Source organism: Xiphophorus maculatus, chromosome 16 (assembly GCF_002775205.1).
Source record: "Xiphophorus maculatus strain JP 163 A chromosome 16, X_maculatus-5.0-male, whole genome shotgun sequence".
Classification (NCBI taxonomy): domain Eukaryota; kingdom Metazoa; phylum Chordata; class Actinopteri; order Cyprinodontiformes; family Poeciliidae; genus Xiphophorus; species Xiphophorus maculatus.
In genome coordinates this window covers 2384204-2408757 of record NC_036458.1, presented here as the reverse complement: position 1 = coordinate 2408757, position 24554 = coordinate 2384204, and the positions used below count along the sequence as shown (strand labels likewise).

At 40.2% G+C, this 24554-nt stretch overlaps 1 protein-coding gene across 7 annotated transcripts in view; it reads left to right on the top strand.

The window, feature by feature from the left end:
* The window catches only part of LOC102237105 (RNA binding fox-1 homolog 3), a 538118-nt gene that overhangs the window by 97656 nt on the left and 415908 nt on the right, over positions 1 to 24554 (top strand). For all 7 annotated transcript variants that reach the window (XM_005803185.2, XM_023348371.1, XM_005803183.2 and 4 more), the window contains one exon: positions 24171 to 24241. The gene's annotated coding sequence lies outside the window, so the exon portion shown is untranslated. The remainder of the gene's footprint in view (positions 1 to 24170; positions 24242 to 24554) is intronic.

The window sequence follows — 24554 nt, the reverse complement described above, 5'->3', positions numbered from 1 at the left end:
TTCCCTTCTTCCATTTTTCAAACTTCGCCTGAGTTGGGGGTGACACAGCTTGAAACAGGTTTCGGGAGAAGCAGCAACACAAATGGAAGAGCGGGCCCAGATGATACAATCACTTTGTTCAGCATGAACACTTCTGCAAACATGTAGGGGTTGGAGCGGAGGGGGGGCTCTGGCAGGGCAGGCGCCAAGGCTTCAGTGTAAGATGAGATGGTGTAAACAGGCAGATTGGCTCTCTTCACAGCGTTGGCTCCTTGAGATTTCATGCTAGCTGGATTTATAGAGAGTCACAGTGCAGTGAAATGTGCCTCGGGCTCCTCCGGGGCCAGTCTCAGAGCGGCTGCAGAGCTGTGAACCTCAGATGATAAACCAAGTATAAATCCATAAAAAGAGAGGGAAAAATATATTTTACATTCCTCAAAATAGAGGCTCATCATTTTAATGTGACTCTCACATGGGAGCAGCCTGCCCTCCCTGCCTCCATGTTCATCATATCTGGTTGTTTATTACAGGTATTTTACATCTGCTGCAGCTTGCTTCAAAAACAGTATAAAATCAAACCTTAGAATTACGGCTTAGTTTCCTATTTAAAATATTTTCACATTTAATTATGAAACATTTCCTACTGTGAGGTCAAAACAAGGCGAACGCATAAATTATTAAGTTACAGGCACATTCATTCATCTAATTCATTTAATAAACGTCAGTGCTAAGGAGCCCAATTCTACTGAAGTGGATTAGGGACACACAAAAAACAATTCTGACTTTAATCTCTGAATTTTGACTTTGTTCTCAGAATTCTTTTAATCTCAAAATCCTGACTCTTTTTCTCAGAATTAATTTTCCCTCATTCTTTTTTTTTCTGAATTCTTGTTTTTCTCAGAATTCTGTTTCGAGAATATGCAGGAGCTACTGCAACAAATGCATTGCTTGATTTTGAAATCTTCGTGAAATACATAAGTTTAGTTTATTGTTTTTAACAAACCGATATTTTGGTCCTAAATCGGATACATATCTGATAGTTTTCAGATATGAAAGTGTCACAAATCAGAAGAAAGTATTGGAATTGGGCCGCTCAGGAAGCCATGAAAAGCTGGATTTGGTTTTCTTGTGTTAACGTAGCCTTAACGATAGTTACACCACCTTCGCCCTTTATATTTATACAAAACTGTAAACATATCTGGCTTTCTAACTTTGCATTTGAAAGTTTTAAATTTTTGGCCAGAATGGTATTTTATGGGGGAATAAATGAACTTCTCCAATTGTGGATTAATAAAGTGTGTGAGTGAAATGGAGTCAGAAGTTGTGAAACCTGCTGGGATTCATGAGCAGATGAATGACGGATCAGCACAAGCGGAGGTGGACGCCTTGAGCCAGCAGCGACTCGGCTGCTGATGAAAAGGCCGGCGTTTCCCTCGTCCTGCTCTCTGGGGCACGGCGCCCTGCATGTTTTAGATGTTTCCCTGGTTTGAATTGATGAGTCATTAACGAGCTGCTGCAGAACTGGACGACCTGCTGAGGAGGTAATTCATTCCTTTGAATGGAGTATGTTGGAGCAGATTCATGTAAAAAAAACACGCAGGGCAGCGCGCCCCGACAGCCTGGATGGAGATAAATTGGAATATATAAATGCTACAAATATAGAAAAATTAAAAAATTGCTAAACAACAATATATGCTACATCAAATGAATGATCCGGGAAATTTTTTTGGTTTCACTTGATTTGAATTTCTACGAAATAGGTGACTGCATCTGTGAAATAGATGCCTTGTTGTTTTTATTTACACATTAATTAGATCTTTCTCCCACTCCTGTTGCTAAAAACAGTAGTAGATAATTTTGTTTCTGTTTTCATGAGAAACTTGGCTGTATTGTGTAAAAATGTAATTACTACCTTCAGCTTTAAGGAATGTGAGTTTCCAAACAGCAGATGTTTAGATTTTTCCAGCAGGTCACGGTGTCTGCTGGACATTTACTGGTCTTAATTATCACAAATTTAGCTTTCAATTTTCTGCTCAGTGACAAATTATAGATGATTACAAATATTCTGCAATATGAGGACCTGAAAACTGATCAGGTGGAACCAAAGGTACAAATAAATCTGAATAACGCTTAGAAAACTGCTATAAAGGTTATTTGTTCTAGGTCAACCATAATTCAAATAAGTCATGTAACTTTAAATAATTTTAGCCACTAGGGTTCTATGTAGGATTGTATCAAGATATTTCAGTGTCAGAAGAATCTTCTGCTGAATATTTTAGATTTGCTAAAAGAAAAAATCTGAATTTTCCTGTTGTCAGCGATGATGCCAGATCATTTGAGCAACTCTGTACAACGAAAGGCCACAAAAACACACTTGTAGATCAGAAAGTTCACACAGCTTCACTGCCTCCTGCAGACCTGGCATGCACAGGTCAGCATGCACGTGCACAGGTCATGCACAGGTCAGCATGCACGTGACCTGTGCTAAAATCACAATTAGCACAATTAGTGCTAATTGTGATTTTATTTTTGCTGTTGGTTAAACGCAATTTATTTTTGAAACGTCACATAGACAGGTTTAGTAAAGCGAAAGCCAGTTACTGTTTTTGTAGTTTTCAGACGGTGATAAATTACAGGAATGTTTCACTTTTTTACATTTTTTTTATTAGTGAGTCTGGACCGCTTTGAATTATTTCAAAATTCAAAACTGAACTGGAGAAATTCAGACAAAAGATTCTTTAAAACACAATTGGAGATTTCTGAGTTTTCTTAGTCTGTTCGGGGACGATTTTCAATGCTTCTGTTTTGTATTTGTGCAAATATCGGTTGCAACAAAAACTTGAACAGTATTATTTACCATCAAGTAAAAAGATAGATAACACCAGGTGTTTGATTTTTCTGCACTGATTCCAGTTTCTTTAAAACTGGAGCTTCTGAAGCCTTGAAATTATGATGATGTGATTTTACTCTGTATTGCTTTTCCCTTTTTTTGCTTTAATGACTGGCAGACCGTATAATTGATTCCATTAGTTAGAAGCAGAGCAGTGCAAAAATACAAAATCTTACTAAGTACTTTTGGTCTAATGTTAGTGCAAATATCTTAGTTTGCTTGAAATAAGACAAAAGTAACTTAAAAGTAGCTTTTCAGAAAGGTACAGGAGTTTGTTTAAGGTGAAAAAGTTAAAACAAGCCCTTATATCTTGTTAGTTAGTTTTGGCTTATTTTAAGTGTTTTGTGATATTTCCACTAGAAACTAGACCAAAAATACTTAGTAATATTTAGTTTTTGCAGTGAACTGTGCCTCAGACATGCCTCAACATTTTCTGTTCTGGTTCTCTTCCTAGGTGCCTTGTCAGTTCAAAGAGTTTTCATTCTTACTTTCAGTTTCCAAAACTGCAGATCTTCATTTTGGCCCCTATCTTAAAGCAACATACCTCACTCATGACACAAGTCTGTGTTGGTCTGATGCAAGGAGCCTGCAGCACTTCTGAATCCTGCGTGCTGAAGTTTCTCTCATCAGGAACAAACATGTCAGCCAAAGGTGCGCGTAGAAAAGCATACGTTTCTGATTAAAATGTTAAGGCGCTCTTTAATGATGCCGCAATCCGAACGTTTGATTAGAGGGCTGTAAAATTGCTCATTCTGTAACCGACACCATTAAACAGACAGAAGAAGCAGGTTGTCCCTGAGCACTGCGGAGTGGACCGGGAATGATCGAGGGGCTGCAGCTCCCTAATGATGGTCTCCTGCAGAGGGGACAGTTGTCTCCGCTATGAGCCCTACTTCCTTGACGGCCCCTGGGATTCCTTTGTCCTGTTGTAAACTATTCTGAAGGAAGGACATTTAATTGCCCAGCACACACTAATGAGTTTGCAAACTAATTAAAGGGGGTATATTACGCCCTGTGGAGACCCACATCACTAAGAAAGCCAGGGACATCTTTAATGAGGAGCCTTGATAACCCTTCAAAGGAGGGATGTGTAGTGTCTGTAATGATGCCCAGGGTAAAGCCAGGCTCAGCCTCAGAAAGTGTGTGTGTGCGGTGCTGTGTGTCCCTCACCTCGGGTGTGTGGAGACTTGCAAGCAGATGCCAAGTGTTTTCAGTCCATCGCCCACAGCTACCTACCTACATGTCCTAATCAAAGAGTTTCACTCTCCTTCCAATGGGTTCAAAGAGACCGGCTCCACCTCTTCTCTCAGTGGGTGGCGCGCAAAGATTTCTGCCTTGTTTCACTTTTTCTGCGTTACTCTATTATTCGCTGCAGCATAATCAGGATTATTACGGAATCAGAGGGGACGTGGAATCAAAGATGCAGCGGCGGAAATGACGAAGGCAAAGGTGTGGGATGCACAGATGGACCGCACATATGATGAAGCATCGATGAAGGTCATGATTAGGCCTGGTTTTGGAGTTCATTAAGTCACCTGAGGTGCTTTTATGATCATACGCAAACGAAATGAGTGTTGCTCTCTGTCACGTCAGCGGCAGCTCCTGCAGCTCCTGCACCAGCAGTCCACCCTGCAGTAAACATGTATTCCTGTGTTTGTGTGCGCGGTCACACTATTTTCCTTCCAGACAGTGACGGCTGTTATTTTGCCCGTGGCTCCTGTCAAAACTAACATGGCTTAATTGACTGTGAGCGAATGAGCTCCTGGATTGATCCTGTCAGACTCCTCAGGAAGTGATGCTGCTCCATCTGTGAGGCGCAACTCCAGCGACAGCAGCAATCTGTTGCTTGGGAATGAGCCAAGGATTGGGGCGGAGGGTGGAGAGGCTGGGGGGAGGGAGGGAAAAAAAAGTCAAAATTACAGAAAGTACCTCAGGCGCTGTGTATTTTCTGATCAGCTGTCAGTGATGACACACTCTGATGAACATGCACACGGAAATAAAGCGGCAAAAAAATAAAACATCAGGCAGACGGATCCACATATACACAATGTAATTTTTGCATCATGGTTAGCAATGTCACATTTAAGGGTTTGGGTGGGGGGAGGGGGGTTGTGTTTCTCCCTGAAGGTATGGCATGAAATCAGAATGGTCTTGTCTGGCTTGTTAGACATTTGATGTCTGGCGAGGTTGTCCTCAGGGTATATCCAAAACACAACCTGTCATCCTTCCCCTCTCTGCTGTCATCGGTCCGAAAATTGGTGGCATATTCTGTCATCTTTGGTTCTTACCTGCAGCTCGGCTCAGCCAGGCCCAGTCTTGACCCCCCCACACCCCACCAGCCCTTCACCTCTCTTTCTCTACACTCGCCTTTCATCTCCCACAGTCTGTCTTTTCGCCGGGAGATACTGTACTTCCTCGGCTCGAGTGCGAGACGCAGCAGCGCCTTCTGGCACGATTAAATATTTAGATGGCTGTCTGTGTGGATGGTGGCTCGGAGACGCGCAGGAATAATCTGGGAGACAGCTGCTGCAGCACATCTGGGTGTCACTGATATCCAGGGAAGGTGTGCGGCGGGCGTTGCTATGGAGGAAGGAGACTTAAGAGACACAGCTGTCAATCAGCTGGGTGTCATCGGCGCCGAGGCGTCATAGTGTCCCTCTGTGGCGGGACGACTGACGGCTGACAGACTGAGACTGCCATTGATGTCTGAGCCGCATGCACTCTTTTTGGCACTAGAATACTTCCAGCAGCAGCAGAGCGTAGTCAAAAATACAGCAGCTCACTTTCTCTAAACTCCGTCTTCATCTACTGTGATTAAATAACCAATCGAGTTTATTCATAAAGCACATTTCAGCAACAAGGCAGTTCAAAGGTCTTTACATAATAAAAACATAAACCAGTTATATACTCAATTGTGAAAATCAGTAACAGACATTGAATTTATGAAGTGCCATTTCTAAAATCATCAATACGCATCAAACAAGTTGATCAATGTTGCAGTTGTTATAAGTCAAAAACAAGTCTAAACAGGTGGAACTCAGAGTTTCAACTGTTTTTCAGTTTTCTGGAAGTTTGATCCAGATTTGTGTTGCATAGAAGCTGAATGCTGCTTCTCCATGTTTGGTTCTGGGGATGCAGAGCAGAACCAGAAGACCTGATAGGTCTGGAAGGTTCATACAACAACATCAGATCTTTAAGCCGTTCAGAGATTTATAAACTAACAACAGTATTTTAAAGGCTATTATCTCAGTGGAAGGACTGAGGTCTTCCTGGTTTTAGCCAGAACAACCTTTGATTTTTGTTTTTTAGGCAGACCTGTGAACACACTGTTTCAGTAATTAATGCGACTAAAGATAAACACATTGTTAAGTTTCTCTAGATCTTGTTGGGACATTAATCCTTCAATCCTGGAAATGATCTTCAGGCGATAGAAGACTGACTTTTTAACTGTTTTTATGTGACTGTGAAGGTTTATGTCTGAGTCCATTACTACTCTCAGGTTACTTTCAGGTTCCTGATATGTTTTGGTTGATATGATAGATAAAGTAAATAAAATAAAAATAATAAAGCATTAAATAATAAAGGGGAAAAATACCTCAGTACTTAATTACATTACAGATAATAATGAAAACAGCAAAACTACTAATGAAGAAAAAACTGATAATAAAGTAATAACATTAGCAATAATGAATTGACAGTGAGGGCGCTCCGTAAGAATCCCAGTCCAAAACCCAAACAACTCAAAGTCTAAAGCTGCTAAATACTGACGTTTGATTAGGGCTGGATAAATAATAACAATACGATAGAAATCTGATCAATATCAATAGATAATACACCTGATTCAATAATCAGTATATAGAATATTTACTGTATTGCGATCCACAGAACAGCAAACTGGGAGATGTAGGCAGCAGAAAGGCTTTAGCTGCTCAACCCCTCACAGCTAGCTAAGATTAGTGGCATCAACTGACTAATTCACTCTTCGGTTACCTAGCAACAACCTGTAGAGTAACTTGTGGTTACCTAGCAACAACTGGTTAAGTAACTGGCGGAGCAGCAGTTTGAGATTTTTCCACTCTGCCTTATAACTGCTTAAAAATAACGTTTTTAAGTGTGCTGTATTTGAGATATTTAACATAAAAAAACTAATCAATAGTTATTGATATCGACTGATATGAAATCCTAATATCATGATGCGTTTTTCAGCTTGAGGTGTACTTTAGTTTTGCACACCGCTTTCCGATTTACTTCACGATTGTTTAATAAACAACCATTTTCCTAGTGAAGTAATTTTAGACCCTGTTGAAAGAGGGTGCGCTTTCTTATCTCCTCTGTCTGTATTTCAGGGTTTTTTTTAAATCTCAGACTCCTGTTTAGGTTAGCTAGAAACAGGGATAGCTGTAGGTGCAGCATGTCAGAAGATTTGAAGAAGATTGAGTGTGAATAGCCGCTGCTCCCCCTCCTCGTACCCCACCACCACTCTCCATCCGCCAGCAGCCTCAACTTGGAGCTGCACAGCGGCGCTACGAGGCCGGCTGGCCTGAAAATCACTTTGTGTTCCTCTCCCAGGCACATGCGATATGGATGCGTCTCCGCTCGGCTCAGGCCCTCCCGACACCGTGATTAATGGCACTCGCTTCTCTCCCCATCTCATTCTGTTACTGTCAGAGTTAAGTGGGCCGAAGACAATAATAAACAGTCAGTCTTCTGTGAACCCCCTAACACGATCATTCCACCCCACCCGCTTCCCCCTTCCCAATGAGAAAAAGAGGAAGAGAGATGGAGTGGGAGATGGAGGAAGTGTGCACGTGTGTCTTTTTTTTGCGTGTGTGTGTGCTGCACTAAACAGACAAATGCAGAGCTAAAGACACAGTAACGGGACTCGGTAATGGAAGTGGGAGCTGGGAGATGCATCAGTAAATCAGATTGTACCTCATAAGTACGTGATGTTGAGGAGGGGGCCCACTTGGTTTAAACCCTGCAGGACAGCAGCAGTAGATGTGCAGCAAATGTCTACAAATTGTCTGTTTGTTCCTGGAGTTTTTAGATGTGTGCGATGTTTAACATTTCTCCAAACGATATTGGTGATTCTAACAAATGACTGGGTAAAAAATTCAAGCAGGTGGCATTTGGAGTTTTTTGTGGGTGAACATGTAAACATTGTAGTTTATACCACAAAAGTCCTAAAATAGAGGAATTAGTTGCCAAAAAAAATAAAAGAATCCAAGTCGTCTGTTTGGGATTACTTTTGCAGTTTCAGCAACAAAGACTCAAACATGTCTAAGCCTGTCGCAGTAAATCAATAAATCAATTGATGGCATGATAAATTAAAATGAGCTCAATAATTTCTGTTCTGACAAACATTTTTTGAAGCGCAATTTTGTTCACCAAAACTTTATACTCCATTTCTTTAATGGTTTTGATTGTGTGAAATATTTATTTCGGTTTAATTTTATTGGTCATTTTCTTATTTTGGGTGTTTCAAATATCTACCAGCGCCAATCAATCAAATATTGTTATAACCGTAACTAAGAGAAAAAGAGGCCAAAAAAAATTGCTCTTAAAAGAAGTGTCATCGATAATCGATAAATTCGTCCAACCGCTCAACCTTACAGCTCAACTGTTCTTCTGTTGCATCCACTTTACACATTTTATGTATATCAAGCAGCCAAATGTTCCTTTTCATAAATGCGGTATGTAAATATTTTCACAGAAATGTGTGCTTTTTATTTCCACCACGACCTCAGTCGTCCTGCAGCTCACATGACAGTGAGTAAAGACTCGATCTGTGCTGTGAATATTTAACAACTCAAGCAAGTGTCTTATGGATTGTAATATTGTATGCGCATTAATGGGAAAGCCAATGGAGAGCACTCACCATGATGATCCAGTCAGCATCAATACAGTTTAACATGCCGATGGTGCATCACATTCACTGGGGGAAGAGGAACTATTAAAAACATGGAAACTGTCACTCTGAATATTGTAAATTAATTTAAATCTAATGTTTTAGTTCTGTGTATAGTAGAGTTGGAAAATGACAACCCAAAGTGGTAACAAAGGATGCATCTGCAAGTAAAGAAATACTTAGAATCAGCATCTGAAAAGCTTGATTTAATCTGTGATAATTTGATTAAACAGCTAATAAATAGATAACAAAAGGTGCTTAATAGGAGCACTGCAAAAACACAAAATCTTACTGACTTTGTTTGTCTAGTTTCTAGTGCAAATATTAGCTGGCATTACTGGAGTTTTGTAGTGTCTTGCCAAAAATAAAATGAATTTGCATTTTGTATTGAACCTTTGCCTGTAAATATGTTCACCTTCAGCTGGTTTGATTTGTAAAAAAGACAAACAAAAAAAACTAACTGCAAACACTAAATCTTACCAAATATTTTTGGTCTAGTTTCTCGTGCAAATACCTTGGTGCGTTCACTTGTAATGAAACAAAACTAACTTGCAGATAACTTTTCAGAAAGTAAAATGAGCTTCTTTAAAATAAATAGTTAATATTGAGAGAGAAAAAAATCACGTTCTTCTGGCAGATTTTTTTTCACTTTATTGTATTTTGCTCACAAGTAGAAAAATATGCTAGTAGAACTAGTCAAGGAATCATTGACTTAAATCAAGCTCATATATTTTGCTGAAAAGTTACATATGAGTTAGTTTTGTACAATATAATTTTGCTAATATATCTAAAAACTAGACAAAAATACATAGTAAGATTTTGCGTTTTTGCACTGAGTTTTCTCTTTTTCAGAATTCAGCTCAATTTTGAGTAAAACATATTTGCACACAGATTTTTCATCTTACATGCACAATGTATGAGTTTTGTATATTCTTGAACCAAACAACTTTTTTTGTGAGAATGAATACGTCAGTTAACAATCGACTACTAAATTAGTTGACGATTATTTCAATGATTTCATCGTGATTAATCTTTTCAGTCCTAAAATTATCTGACATTTTTTAAATATTCTTGATCTGCTTTTCTCACAGTAGAGGAAGAAGGTACAAAAAAAACCTTTCAGTCGTTTTGATGGAAAAACCCTGAAGAGAAGAAAAAAACTCCCAGTCTAGAAAGCTGACTGAGAGGAAAGTGAAAAATTGAGATGGCTGCAGGCAGAAGAAACGAGTGAAGGAAGACACTTTGAATCCCAGACCTGTTGTTTTAGTCACTTGTGAGCAGCCCCTGCCTCTTCCTCCCAAGGCCTGTCACTTCACTCTGCCATATCCTCTTCAGTCAAGCACTCCCTTCCACTCTCTGTGTCTCTGCACGGCGCTGACCAAACCGCCTCACGAGCAGCACACAGCTCACACGGCAGCGGCTCTGTTCAATTCTCCAAGGGCTTCTGTACACAAGCAGGAATAAAGGATCCAAGTTTGAGTTCCAGTCACTGACCTCGGTTTCCTCCAAGGCCTCCACCGAGGCTGAGACCCTTCACCACTGCTGCCATTACATCCTCGTCTCCGTCTCCTTCCCTCTCTTATTACCGGGTATGACCCGCCTCGCAGCCCTGCAGGCGCAGTGACCGAGAAATCCTGGAGCCGCCGCCGCCGTCCCTCGCCGTCCTCGCTGCTGCTAGATTGTCTCTGTGTCTATCGGAGTGGCCTCGGAGAAATGAAGTGCCGTGATCTCATCACGCCAGACCCATTGTTTTCACTCTCATGCACACTGTGTAATAGCCATAAGGGGAAGATTCGGGCCTTTCACGGGAGGAAATATGAAAAGCCTGGCTGTGAGAAAGTGAAATTACTGTTTTGATGGCTTTTGATGGCAGGGGGCATAATTGCTGGATGGAAGGAAGGATGGAGGGTGAAATCCACATCAGAGATTAGTATTTCTAATATGGGAGACGATTGGTTGGAGGCCTGCAGAAGGTTATGTGCACAGTGGGAAGTTCTAATGAAGCTGCCATGTATGTAAAACAGCAGTTAGACCAAAATAGCTCATTGTTCTTCCCTCCATCGCAACCTTTGCCCCCCCTCTCCGGATCGAATCTACAGTCTCGATGGCAGCGCTGATTGTGATATTGTTCAATGCTCATCGCCATAGAAACAGTGATGAATTTAGCATTGTTAGCTCATAAAATATCTCGCTTTCATCAGTGCACACAGACAACACAGGTCTGCAGGATTACAGCTTGTAGTAATGACAGGAGCAAAGCATAAATAGTATAAATACTCCATGGGATTATAATTAGCCTTACTCTGCGCATTTAGACACGCTCAAGTGGAACTAAAACCTTATTGACTTCTGGAGACAATTTTGTATTAATTGGATGCCCCTTCTTTCTCGCAGTCTTCTCTCGGTTTGTTTGGGAGCTGCTGACAAATGTGCTGCGGCGGAATAACGGGGAGTGGAGCGGATTAGCATTAGCCACCGCGGCGCCTCGAACGTAAAAAATGCCACCTTCATCTCTGAGGGAAGTGGGGGTGCAGAAGGAAGGAAAGAAGTCCGGACACCTTTGAAGTAGTGGAGCTACTGAGAAGTGCAGAAATAAAGGGGATTGGTGAGATAAAGCACATGCTGCTGGGGCTTTACGCCACAGAACTGGGATGGACGGTCCTTCCTGGTGATGCTGGGTCACAATGTGACACACATCCTTCAGATTACGCATTCAGACTATGTCCTCTCTCTCTTTGTCTCCCTTTTTTTTTTCTACCCTGTCCGTGTACTGACCACAAATTCCTCCCTTATTTTCCACCCAGAAGTGGGGGGAAAGTTGTAAAGCTAATTAAGGAGTGTGGATGCAGCAGTTGGACAGATGTGCTGTGAGATGGGTGCTATTGAGTAGCGGGGATAATGGTGTGCGGACCTGGTGGGCAGCGGGGTTGTGTTGGAGGGAGCTCCTACCTGGGCGTGCATGTTAATCAGCGCGCCTGTCTGTTGAGAGCGGGGGAATTAAAGGGGAAGGGAAGCGTGTCGCCAGCCTGGAGTGAGGAGACGAGGCAGGCAAGCTGATTAAGAGCACAAATTTGCCAGTTTGGTCAGACGGGGAGATACGTGTACGGAGGAGAAAAAAGGGCGAGGAAAGTGTGTATTGATTAACGGAGCCGGTGGTGGAATTCAAGAGAGGGGGAAGAAAACAAGGGTGAAATCTACCCAACGTTGTCAAACAAATGATTTCACAGCACCTGGAGGCATCACAACACTTCAATGGCGTGAAAACGACCGTCCAATATCTACAGTGGAGTCAGAATAGACACTTAGAGATGTTTAAGTACTGATTATTTTAAGCCCAGAGCAGAGATTGCTGCCCTTCAAGGGTTTCATTCATACCAGAAAAGTAATAAAGGGTCAGAAAAAATATTTGTGAAACAATTTAGCAGCACAGCATTTCAGACAGGTTGAGTTCTAGTTGGTTTCACCTTGATTCCTTCCTCCTTCGCTCTGTGTTGGGTTGGTTCTGTTTGGGCCAAGCTTCAGCTGTTGGACACATCGCTTCACATTTGACTTATCATCAATCAATCATCAGCTTTATTAAAAACACAAATGGGTCCATAGAAAGATATTTCTGTAGAAGATGTTGGTAGTTCTGTCTTTAAAACAACATACCAAAGTCATCATCCCTCCTCCACCGTGCTTTATAGTTGATGTGAGGCGTTTTTAATGGTTGTTACATTAAGATCAAACATCAGTCTTGGTCTGATTTATTTTGCATCCTCCGAACCTTCGGTGAATTTGGTGGGGGAGACAAATAGTGTCTGAAGTTTTGCAATAAACCATCTTTTTTTTGTGTAGTGACTCACCTTAAGCAACATGAAAATGGCTTTTTAATCCTTCCCAGATTGATGGACAGAAAATATTGCTTTTTTAAGATCAGTGCTGATAATCCCTTCCAAAGGTGGAAAGATAACAAATTGATTTTCTGCTTTTAAATAGGTTTTTTTACACTAATTTAGTGTGTTTGATTAACTGAACTAGCTTCCACATAATGTATTTCCAATGGGAAATGAAAGTTTGGGCGGTTCTTTACTTATTTAGTCAATTTTGGGTGTTTTCACACCTTTAAGATTGGTTTGAACACACTTTTGAGTCAGAGGGATCAACAGTAATGGTGAAAAGCGAGTGGCGGATGTACAGCAAGTCAGAGGGTGTTTTCACACCTGAGTCAATTAGGGACCAAAATCGCAACATTTGTTACATTTTTAAGCTGCTGCAGTTTTCTTTCACGCTGCAGTGCATCAAACAATCCAAACCCTTTGAAAAACGTGTTTCTCTCCTCGCCTGCACCAAAAACCACAGAAGGAAACAACAAGAAAACCTCTGAAATGTCAACAAAAATGGAGTGATGTCAGATTTTAGTGGTTATAAAATTTCTCTTTTGTTTTTGGTAAAAGACAATGAGTCATTTCTCTCACTGCTGCTAGACTAGTGCATTTGTTTTGGTTGTATTTACCTAGAATGCCCTGCGATGTAATGCGCCTCCTGATTTTGGAAAGAGCCCCAGCCTGCTTGGCACTCACATATGTGCAGTGTATGTGGATTAGCACATAACCTGCCTCAGTATTAAAGGTCAAAAGGTTGAAATCCCAATAAGATTATAGACCCACATCACTGCCACATGTTCTAATGACATTTTTATGTCGTTTTATTGGAGTCTTTCAGTCTCCACAGCAAGTTGTCTCCTATAGAAAACAGTGTCTTTCTTTATTCTTTCTTGCTCGTACATGTGAAAGTTTTTAATTAGAATCAACTCCTTTTTCTCAGCTGCGCTGCCTGATCTAATTTCTCTAATTGTTGTTGTTTACACTGTAAAGGTTTACGGATATTTATCGACGCTCCCCTTCTCCTGATCTCGCCGCCTGCCGTCGATAATGACTGGGGAAATTATTTGCAACACTTAAGACATTATCAGTGTGTTCAAGTAGTCTTCCTTTTAATATGATAATGCGGCAGATATAATCAGCTGGTAATTGTGAAACACTCGAGTACGACACATTTTGTGGCACTCTCTCCTGAATGAGGAAATCAGTCAGTCTGCAGCAGAGATCTGCAGCTCGGCACGTGCAAGGAGGGGGAAACCGCGGAGCGAACGCTTGTCAAGCATCCCAACATCGCACAAATCTGAATTACACGCCAGCTTCTATAGGAATGTGTGGGCTGGCATCAAACTCAAGCACAATATCCTGCATGTTCTCCTCTTGACATGTCGCTAAAAACAAACAAAAACCACAATGTTTCAGAACGTGTGATGCAAAATAACACAATGGAATCAAAGAATGCAACAACATAAGCACATAAACAAACTGAAAACAAACAAAACAAAAGAGGGAACAAAACATTGAGGAAATCAGAAAATGTATTTCCTTGTCCCAGTCTACCTCCATTTCCTACATGTAAACAAGCCAGTTTGTATCCATATGATTAAACCATAATTTATGCATTTCTGAAAACTTTGTGTTGCACTTTATTCCTGTTTAGTTTCCATCTCTTACCCGTTTGGACTCCCACAAATTTTCCTGGATGATAAATTGTCTCAGAAGTTATTGCAATAAATGATAATACTCTTGTTTTCATACAATTTTCAAGTAGTATAATGTTAACAGCATAATAACTGTTATACACCGTCTTTAAGTTAAATACATTTTAATTTAGAACGAACATTTAAAACTGGAACTAGAAGATGTTTTAAATATCTAAAATAAATAAACAAAGCAAAAGATAAAACGGATACTGACGGATCATACCAAGATGACAGTAAATGACCTTCTGCTGGTAAAAAAAATTGCTATTTGCAGTTAAGTGCAGCTTTTTACAGTAGACTATGAAGAAAACGTAGAACATGACTTTAAGTCATTGGTTTTTCTACTGGACATGAGCAAACCAATATTTCAACCAAAACTGCAGACGGGCCGAAAAGGACCAACGCCTCCCTAAACCGATTACATGTCTGTTTATCTTTGAGTTGTATCCCAAAGTATGTAGTGTCATGTCTCCAAAATGCTAAAACCTGTTGCGTTTTATTTTAATTGCTCATTATTTTCTGGAAGCTTTGTATTCCGTCCAGTTTTCATTAACTGGCTTTTTGCTAAATGACTCTGGTTAAATACGACCGATTAATGACCTTTGGCAAACCAAGATCAGCCAAAGTGGCCTGCTGCTGGTGTGGCTCGGTGCATCCTCAGTACAAACTGTCTGGATATTAGGAGGAAACATCCGGGCATCATTTTCCACCCAAACTGCAAAGATTTAAAACAGCAGAGGGTTAAAAATGACAAGCACCTTTTTGTTTTTTTTTATATATTTTCTGTTATTTTTCGCTATTCACCAATTTTTTCAAATAAAAATAGAAACACTCTACCAAGGGATGTTTCGTGCATAAATGTGATCCCAGTATGATTTTTAGTAACTGTTAAGCATTTAGTTGATGTTTGGTTTGAGCAGTTTTGGGATTATTATACGATTAAACATCCAGGTGAAACAAATCCAGTTAAAAATGGAAGAAAGTTGGGATGAAAAGGCAGAGCACAGAAACAAAGGAAAATTAAAATTCATAAGGAAATCTTTTTTTTTTTTTATTTATGGTGTGTAGTTAATTATCTATTTCTAGTTTTGGTTTAAGGATGGATTTTTTTGTTCTGTTTTCAAATTTAAGTTTTGTTTGAAATGTCCTTCATGCCTCGACTGATACTACGTTTTTCATTTTTATGTTTCTGCTTTTGTTCATCTCGCTTTTTATTCAGATTTCTGTAAAATCATGTGTTTTGTATTTCATAATTTGGAAATGAAACACAAAATAATAAATAATTTAGTTTATGTTCTTCCATACGTTTGCCTTCTCTCTGTTTTTTGACCGTAATTTGATTATTTTTATTTGAATATTTTCAGATTAGTTTTCTCATTTTTGTGATCAGTTTAGCTTTTTATGGTTCCTGTTGCACAGTTTATATGTTTTTATGCTTTCTTTGTATTTTTTGTGTGTGATTCTTGTTTTTCTTGGTTGCTCGGTTAAACATCTTATCTCTCATGTCTGAGGAAATGTTTCTGTTTTGAAAGTCGGTGCCTTTTTGCATTTATTGTAGCTTTTTTTGTCCAATCTTGTCTTTTGCACCTCGGGGCCGTCACACACTCACTCCTTATTCCTAAAAATCCCCCCGTTGATTAGCATTGATCCTCCTTCAGACTCGGTTTATACCTGCCTTCTATTTATGTCCCGGCATCATAAATGAAATTTTTTTGTTATTGTGTCTTAACCGCAGTGATGAAAGGAGTGTTCTCCGCTCGTCCTCCGGGGATGCGGGGCTTCTCTGCGGAACAGGATGGGATCCTGACTTTGTTTTTCTCCTTCGGCTGTTATTTCCCCGAAGAGAAGAGCCAAGTGAAGGGAGCTATGAGTGATCGACTCTGCCTTTATTCTCCAAGTTTTCGGGGGGATTTGAAGTTATTGAAAGTGTAGGGAAGGGTGACAGCTCGGAGATGTCTGTGTGATGCCTATCAGGCATGCACCGGCCACTCGGCTGCTGTGTTTGTGAGGCCGGCAGACGGAGGGCACGGGCCCCACGCTCTCAAATACATGTTATTCTTTCGGCCAATCATCTCTCCTCACACATGACATCTCTGCCAGATTGATTTCATTCAGCTGTAGAGGGCGGCAAGATCAAACAAATGTTGTTTGGAATAGCAGCCTTAGTGCAAGGAGGAGGAGAGGGATGGGGGTCAGAGGTGGGAGGTTGCTCGCTTGAAAGATGAAGTGAGGGATGGAAATGGAGAGAAAGGGAATCAGTCATCCAGTCAGCAGCACTCTGCCATGTGGTGACATGGTATACTGGTGGAAAGTGTTGCTCTCCTTCGTTTTTTGTGCGGCTGTTTTAGGGCGGCGGCGGGGGCGAAGGCTATTCCTTCACGATGCCTCTGAGTACCCATGCAAGGAATAATGGATGTGTAATACGGAACGACAGCTTGCAGAGGCCTATCATTAATGTTGTAATTCACTTTTAGTGTTTTTCCTATTGCACTGCAACAGGAGGCACAGATGCCACCTGAATCTGCTGCTCCAAGCAGCCAGAGTGCACCCGGTTTCCACCAGCTGTCTTGGATCGCACCCTGCCAGCCCCCCCTGTGTGGCCAAATGTGGGCACGGTCATTTCTCTCAGCGGATGTGGTCCTGCTTTGCATTTTGAATACATGTCATGGACTCTTGGAATTAAACATTTCTGAAAGTTTGACGCTTTCTACATCGGTTGAACATTTTGGGTTAGGGTTTAAGGATAATTAATCATTGCTGTACTCTTTGTGCACATTCCCCTCCAAATCCAACTGAACAATTTCACTGAACCAAAAAATCAGAGGATCCCAGGAGGAAAAGAAAACCCACATAGAAGTATTTTCTCTGCCAGTAGTGGGCAGACTACCTACAGTGCTTATCTCCACCTCAACAAACCATAATCCTCTTCAACACTCGGTAATAATATATAAGCTGTGTTGTTTATAGGCATTTTGTTTGTGCCTGATTTCTTTCTTTTCTTTTTTTTTTTTCATCCGCTGGTGTTTTGCTGCACAGACTGCAGAGGTTTTCATACATTTATTCTGCAGATTTAACAGCCAGCTGCTTGTTACCTTCAGGCTTTGAGGGTAAAAGGGGTGGCAGACCCCCACCTGCAGCGTATGAAAGCAATGTACCACTGAGTGTGGACTGCATCAGCAGCAAAAATGCTTCAGGTATAAAAAATCAAAAACTGATCATCCAAACTGTCTGCTGCAAAAGAATTTTTGGAGGACCAATAAACATCCTTAAAATGACGGGAGCGATTGTTATGACATTATATTCCTTTATTTAAGCAGGTAAACCCCGTTGAGATCTAGATCTCATTTTCAAGAGGGACCTGAAACAAACTTCACTCCCCGTCGGGGAATCGAACCCCAGTCTCCCGCGTGACAGGCGGGGATACTCACCACTATACTAACAAGGAGATAACAACTCCAGCGATGCCTGGAGTACTGCAGCTTTTCTCCTCCCATAGAATGGGAGGAGAACTCCATTATTCCAGATCGAAATCCACACATCCATTATTCCTTTGGCTGATCTTGGTTTGCCAGCTATGGGTACAATGTACAATGTACCCATAGCTGCTGGCTCAGAGCGAACGGCGGGATTATTTATATAGGTGCGGAGAGACTGAACACTGCAGGCGGTTGTACTTTAGATGCGTAGCTTTCATCAAAATACCGGAAAATAAATTTCATATCAACACTTCTGTTATGTTAGATTTACCAATGTTTTTATTTTTTTATCCGATTACTCGATTAATCGTAAGAATAATCCATAGATTACTCGATTACTAAAATATTCGTTTACAACTGCCCTAATTCAGACATGTAGGTGTGGGTTTTTTTTTTGTCATAAACAAGGATTTTGATTCTGGTCTCAGTCATTTTTGACAGAAATTAACATCTAAGTATTTGAGAGTGGTTACAGTGTAGAATTATAGCCCAGCTCCATGTTTCTGTTATATTAAAGTTATTTTTCTGAAGGTGTTGTCACATGTCATACTCCAATAAACTGCTTCAGCTGATATGATTCAATTTCACACTGCATTGTGCCAAATGAATCAAATCCTTTGAGTTATCTGTTCCCCTCCTCACCAGTGGGGGCGCTGCAATAAGGACCACCGAAGGAATCAACATGAAAATCTCTGAAGAAGACACTGATCACAACGTCCTTCTTCACAAAATGTACATACATGTTTTTTAGTGATTGTAGGATTTCTTTTTAGTCTTCAGAGAAGGACTCTTTTTTTTGGTTGTGTTACCCAGAATGCCCTGCGCTGTAGTCTACTTCCTGCTGAGTGGTATTCGGTTCACTTGGCATTCAAACTGCACCAGAATAAACTTCAACTGAACCCAGATTTTGGTTTGTGGCCAGACCAGAGTTCACCAGAGTTTGATAATGTAGTCACATCTCACTAAATGCACTTCAACAGAAGCTAATCTCTACTGTCTATCTTATTTTTGCTTTGGGAGACATAGCCAATCAGCACCTAGGAAAATGAATGGCGCTCCTGGATTGGCTGGTTTGCAAACACTGGCCAATAGTGTGTCAGGTATCTTCGCCATTTGCGAAGATATTTTACCATTCAGAGTTGTATGTTATTTTGTATAATTTAGATGAAAAAATCCACCAATAGCCGTGTTTTTTGTGGATTTTTTGCAGTTGCACAGAAAAATCTGCAAATAGGTGAATCTGCGAATATTGGACCTCACAACATTTTTACTCTTCAAAGTCTGGTTGGTTCAGAATGGTTGGGAACTTGGTTTGATTGGGATTGCCACATTGCGTTGGAACAACTTTGCTTTCTGAAGACAGTTTGTCAAATGAACCAAACCAAATATGACATCTGGTTCTTTGTCCCACATAACCTGAACCTCTTTATCTCCCAAACTGACATTTCTGCCAAGTATTTGCTGTATTTCTCATATTATTAGTGGAGTTCTTTCCCCCACTGTCTCCATTTTCCTGCAAATTAGCTTGAAAACTTGTTCTTGTGAGTCTTTAACTAAGAGACCTTAACTTCTCCCCCTCATGTGACCAAGAGCCACAGACTGTTTTGTTTGTTTACCCACAATGCCTTGTGTTGTAGTCCATTTCCTGCCAGACTGGTGCGGAGAAATCCTAACAAAACCTCCCGTTTGGTCTGGTTTTCTGCCGCTGCTGTCTTTGGATGGAATCACATTTAAAGAAAAAGAAAAAAACTTTGATGCTGCTGCACTTTAACTGCTCACACAAAATGTCTCCAGCTTTTCTTTTTTCCTGCATCCCTTCGATCCACAGTGTTCAACTCTAGTGTCCAGTTCTAACACAGGTGATTCAGATGAGGGGATTTGCTGCTTTAGCATGTCTTCAAGTTCTGACCTAAATTTTTGATTCTGGAAATAATCTAAAATATGAAGGTCACACGTCCCTGCGGACCCAAATGCATCATGCTGCATTTGGATTTATCTCATTAGATTAAAATATCATAGAAGTATTCATTTATTTTATAAGCTTGTTTCTACTGATTTGAAAAATCCCTTATAACAACATATAGTCAGATTTTTTTACTTATAATACATTTTGTCATGTTATAATGGAATAAGTCATTTTCACTAATATTAAAGAATTCTTGACCTAAAACAAGCTCATGTTTCTTGCTAAAAAGTTATTTGTAAGTTAGTTTTGTCTTATTTCAAGTGAACTGAGATGTTTACACTATAAACTGGACAAAAATACTTGGTCAGATTTTGTGTTTTTGCAGTGTTCTTCCTGACCTCCATCTGCAACACTGATCCATTCTATCTATAATCATTTGTCAGCAAAAACAAACTTAATTAGACATAATAGATCTTTATTTTCTCAAATTCTTGCGTGTTATATTTTATGTAATTCTGTTGTATTTTAAATTTTTTCAGCCATCCGTCACATATTTGGTCCTGTTACTTCAAAGTGCAGCTTTTCTTTGTTCATGCAAAATGCAGAACAATGAGTAATGATATGTATTTCATGGACACTCTGGCTTTAATTGAAACAGGTGTGATTAGCATATTGTTTGTTTTGTGCTGCACCGTAGGCCTGTTTGTGTTAGAGGGGGACCTTTATGGAAATGAGCGCTTTGAAAGACAAAAAAAAAATCAACACAAATGTAACCTATTTCTTTAAAGGGGGCACAAATTTACTGTGAAGATCATCCTGGCAAAACCACAGAGGGAAATGTCAGAACGGGGGAGAGGGAGGAAAAAAAGGTTCAAAGAGAAAATAGCTGACTGACTCGGTAAGTGAAGCTAAGCTCAAAATGAAAAATGTTCATTATATGCCCGTCAAGGTGAAAGGAAGCCATCTCCTCACTGCTGCAGTTAAAATGTCGACCTCTCCGTCTCCGAGGGCGAAAAGAGGAGAAATGTAAAAAGAGGAGGATTTTCTCCTGCGTGTGTGTGTGTGAGTGTGTGTGAGACTGATCCCAGCTTCATTCCAGACAAGGGCAGCAATGTTAATGGTGCTGCTCAGTAAAATGACCCTTACATCTATTTCTTCATACATTCTGCAGTGCTTGTGGAGTCGCCGTCCTCTCCTCCTGTCGGCTGCGTTTGTGTGCCGTTGTTGTGTTTGTGTGCGACCTCTACATCGAGTCTGCCGCCCTCCCAGACCTCAACTTGTCACTTTCCATGTACCTGATCATGTTCAGGCTGTAAAATTGAACTCATGATGCTTTTTTCAGCTGTGAGATTTAAAGCTGCAGTATGTGACTTTTATAAAAATGTGTTTTACATATATTTGATAAAGCTGTCAGCAAGTCATGACAATATGAGGCCGATAATCTGTGAATAGATCAATCTCCTCCATCTCCTTCCTGAGGTATTATTGCCGCCTGAAGAAATGGAACCAAAAACAATCAGTCAGAGCCAGGAGGAGGGTCTTAGTGCTGCCAATCAACCTCATGAACATGCTGCTGAATATGCTGTTGGTGAAGAAACAACTCACCTTTACCGCTGTTTATCTGGTGCCATCGGTGGCTGTGCTAACAAGCATTAGCATTCACAACAGGCTTTGCTGACGGGTAGAAGCTGTATCATATCAGGGCAAGAAGGAGAGGGCTCGCATGTAAGCCTGTCGCAATAAACAAGAAATCAATTAATTGCATAATAAATTAATATATTTTTCCATTTGCATGATTTATCTCTTTTGTCTTTCTACCAAAAACTGAATGATAAAAGTCCTGCTTCTTTGGTCTCAACTTGCCATTTTTTTAAGGACAATTTTGTTTAGAGACTTCATAATTAATTTGATTAGTTTTTTCTGTTGTTTTGTTTATTTACCTTTGATACTTAAGCATCTTCCAGTTTCAGTGTTGAATGTTCATCAGGTTTTAAAGTTTATTGATCTTTGAGAATTAGTTCTTTCATTATTTTGCCATTAAAATTGGCTCAAAAAAACATTATTTTTTATTGCAATAACTTAATTGGTTACTGTGACGGAACTATGCACACGGGGCATGAATGACAGCACCAAGTCCCTCCCCCTGGCTCTCATTGGTTGTTTCTAGCACTGGGAGAAGGCAGAGGAGCTCTATTTTATTCACAGATTATCTTTCTTGCTATACTGTCATGACATAAAGACAGTTTCAAAAAATACATAAAAAACTTTGGAAACATTTACATACTGCAGCTTTAATGCTCGACCTTTTTTGATCTCTGCTTCGTCATTAACGTCTATTTATTTAATCTCATGTTATTTGGATCGCTTTGACTACGCACCGCGGCCGTCTTCCTGCTAACGTTTCTCAGGCAGCATAAAGCAGCATGTAACAGCCAACCACAGAAATTAGAAACGACCTTGGCGGCCTGACTGGAGAAGCCTCACAGTTTGGATTTGTTGGCTTCTGTACCAGAGCCAAGGCCCGTTACAACTTTCATAAGGATTTGATGCCAGCGTGGCAAATCTCAGCTATCTGTTATGGATTACCAGCCGACCTTCCACCTCACCATCTTCTCTCCTGGAGCAGAGTTGGCTCGGAAAGATCTCTTTAAATATGTGAGCAGCCGAATTAAAGCTTTGCTGAACTTGGAGCAGGTATTCTGTCTGCAAAGTTTTCCAGATCGAATATTTTTCTCCTCGATGCATTATTTAGTCAGAGTTTCTTCACCAACCTCGAACTGAGCAGCCGGATCCATCGCACGCTGTTGGATCCCGGGGATTTGTTGTTGTCCAAAAACTGTAAAACACATATTGTGGTTTATTTTAACTCTGTCCTTCTGGAGAACTCACTGCAGCACCAAGAGGGGCTTATTTCACAGCTGTGGATATTCCCTCTCCTACAGCACAGATCCAAAAACAGTCCTTGGATATATTAAGAAATAATTAAAAAGATGAAACTATGAATTTGTCAGCAGTTTTTAAAGATTTACAGCTTGAGGTTTGGGCCTGAGGAAGAAAAGCAGAAGGGAAGTTGGAGCTTTTTTACTCATTATTTACCAAATGAAAAGTTTTTGCACTGGCTGTACATTATAAAGCGACACAAATGCATTCAAATCTAGAGAATCTTGTACTTTTTGAGGAATTATTGACATTTACAGAGAGGCATTCAATGTGTAGCACTGAAACAAAAAAAGGGAAGCAATAAAAATGGTGCATTGAGTCGTTCAGATCACCGGTGAATGATTTCATCTCTCCAGCTACTACAGCTTGGTCTTTGCTGTGACTTTTGTCTTATCGTACACAAACTCGTCTGATTCCAGAAACCTTTCAGCCAGAAAAGCCCTGAAGGCAGAAATCTCCCAACAGTCACTCTTTGCAAATATCTTGTCTTGATGACAACGTGCCGTGTTTAAAAACAGGAGATGCTCGTACGTGGAAGAACTACCTGATTGAAACTCAGTCAATAGTCTCTTCATTGGGAATTACATAAAAACATCTCTTTATTTTGTTTGTTTTTCAGGAAACTAAAACTTTTTAAATAAGAACAGCCACACTAAATAAAAAACTTCTGTGTCCTAATCTGTTGTTTTTTATAGACGTTCAGGAAGTGAAACAGATGATTTGAGGTTGAAGTCAAGAAGTTTTGTGTTCAGTTTATCACTTTGCTAAAGGCAACTTTAGCATTATCGTCAAATTAAAAATAAAGAATTATCCTTTTATTGATTACGTAGAGTGCCTTGTAATTGTATTTACACTCCATGAACTTTTGAACGTTTTGTCACATTGCAACCTAAAAATGTCAGGAGGAGAGAGGATCAACATGTTCAATGTTGGCCTGAAAGGAAGGAAGAAGAACGTTGTTGAAAGCAATAAGAAGTCCTGTTTGAAGTTTATCGCAAACTGTGTAGGAGACACTGCAAACATAGCAGACAACAAATGAGTGGAGACACTAACAAATATTTAGACAACGCTGCATACAAGTAGAAGACTCTAGCAAGATGTAGGAGACGCTAGTACACATGTTCTTGAGCAGGGACGCCAAGGTTATTGAAGATGATGGGAAGATGGTTGGAGGTTTGATGCAGAACCATCCTGGAGGAGAAAATCTGTCTGTCAGTAAAAGTGTGAAGCTTGTAGAGATGAAAACTTGAATATTAATATATGGCTCATCTAAAATAAAATAAAAAATCTCCATTGTCAATAAAATCTTTTATAGTTTTGTACATATAGCTGGTTAATTTTTTTAAAAAATTGGACTTCAATTAAACTCAGAATTTGGTGCAATTTTACTCAGATTGAAATTTTTGTCCCTTTCCAATCTTTGGGTGGGGAACATTTCCTCTTGAGTGATTAGAAAAGTCTCTTATTTTATGTTATTGGTTTAATATTTTATCCTGTTTTCCTCACAGCGACCCTGCTCACCCAGGACTCGGACCTCTGCAGTGACAACTGATTTCCAACTCCTAGAGCCTCCCAACAGGTAGGACACAAACTCTCCTGTTGTGGGTGGTTTATGCACAGTAGAACAAGACACGTTACTGGCAACAGAATGTCACCAAGCACATTGCTGCAGACATAATTGGCAAGCTGTGAAGAAAGTGTAAAACAAAAGGAGGGGGAAAATGTGCACAGTTGGTATTTTCATTCTTGCACTGAACATGAGGCAGAAGAAGTTCCTTTGCACACAAGGAACCACACAAAGCATAAAATCCAAGTAATCTTCCTCAGTACACCGCCTCTGTCATTTCTCATTATTAAGCTCATCTTTTAATTAAAAGATGTCTCAGCAGGGT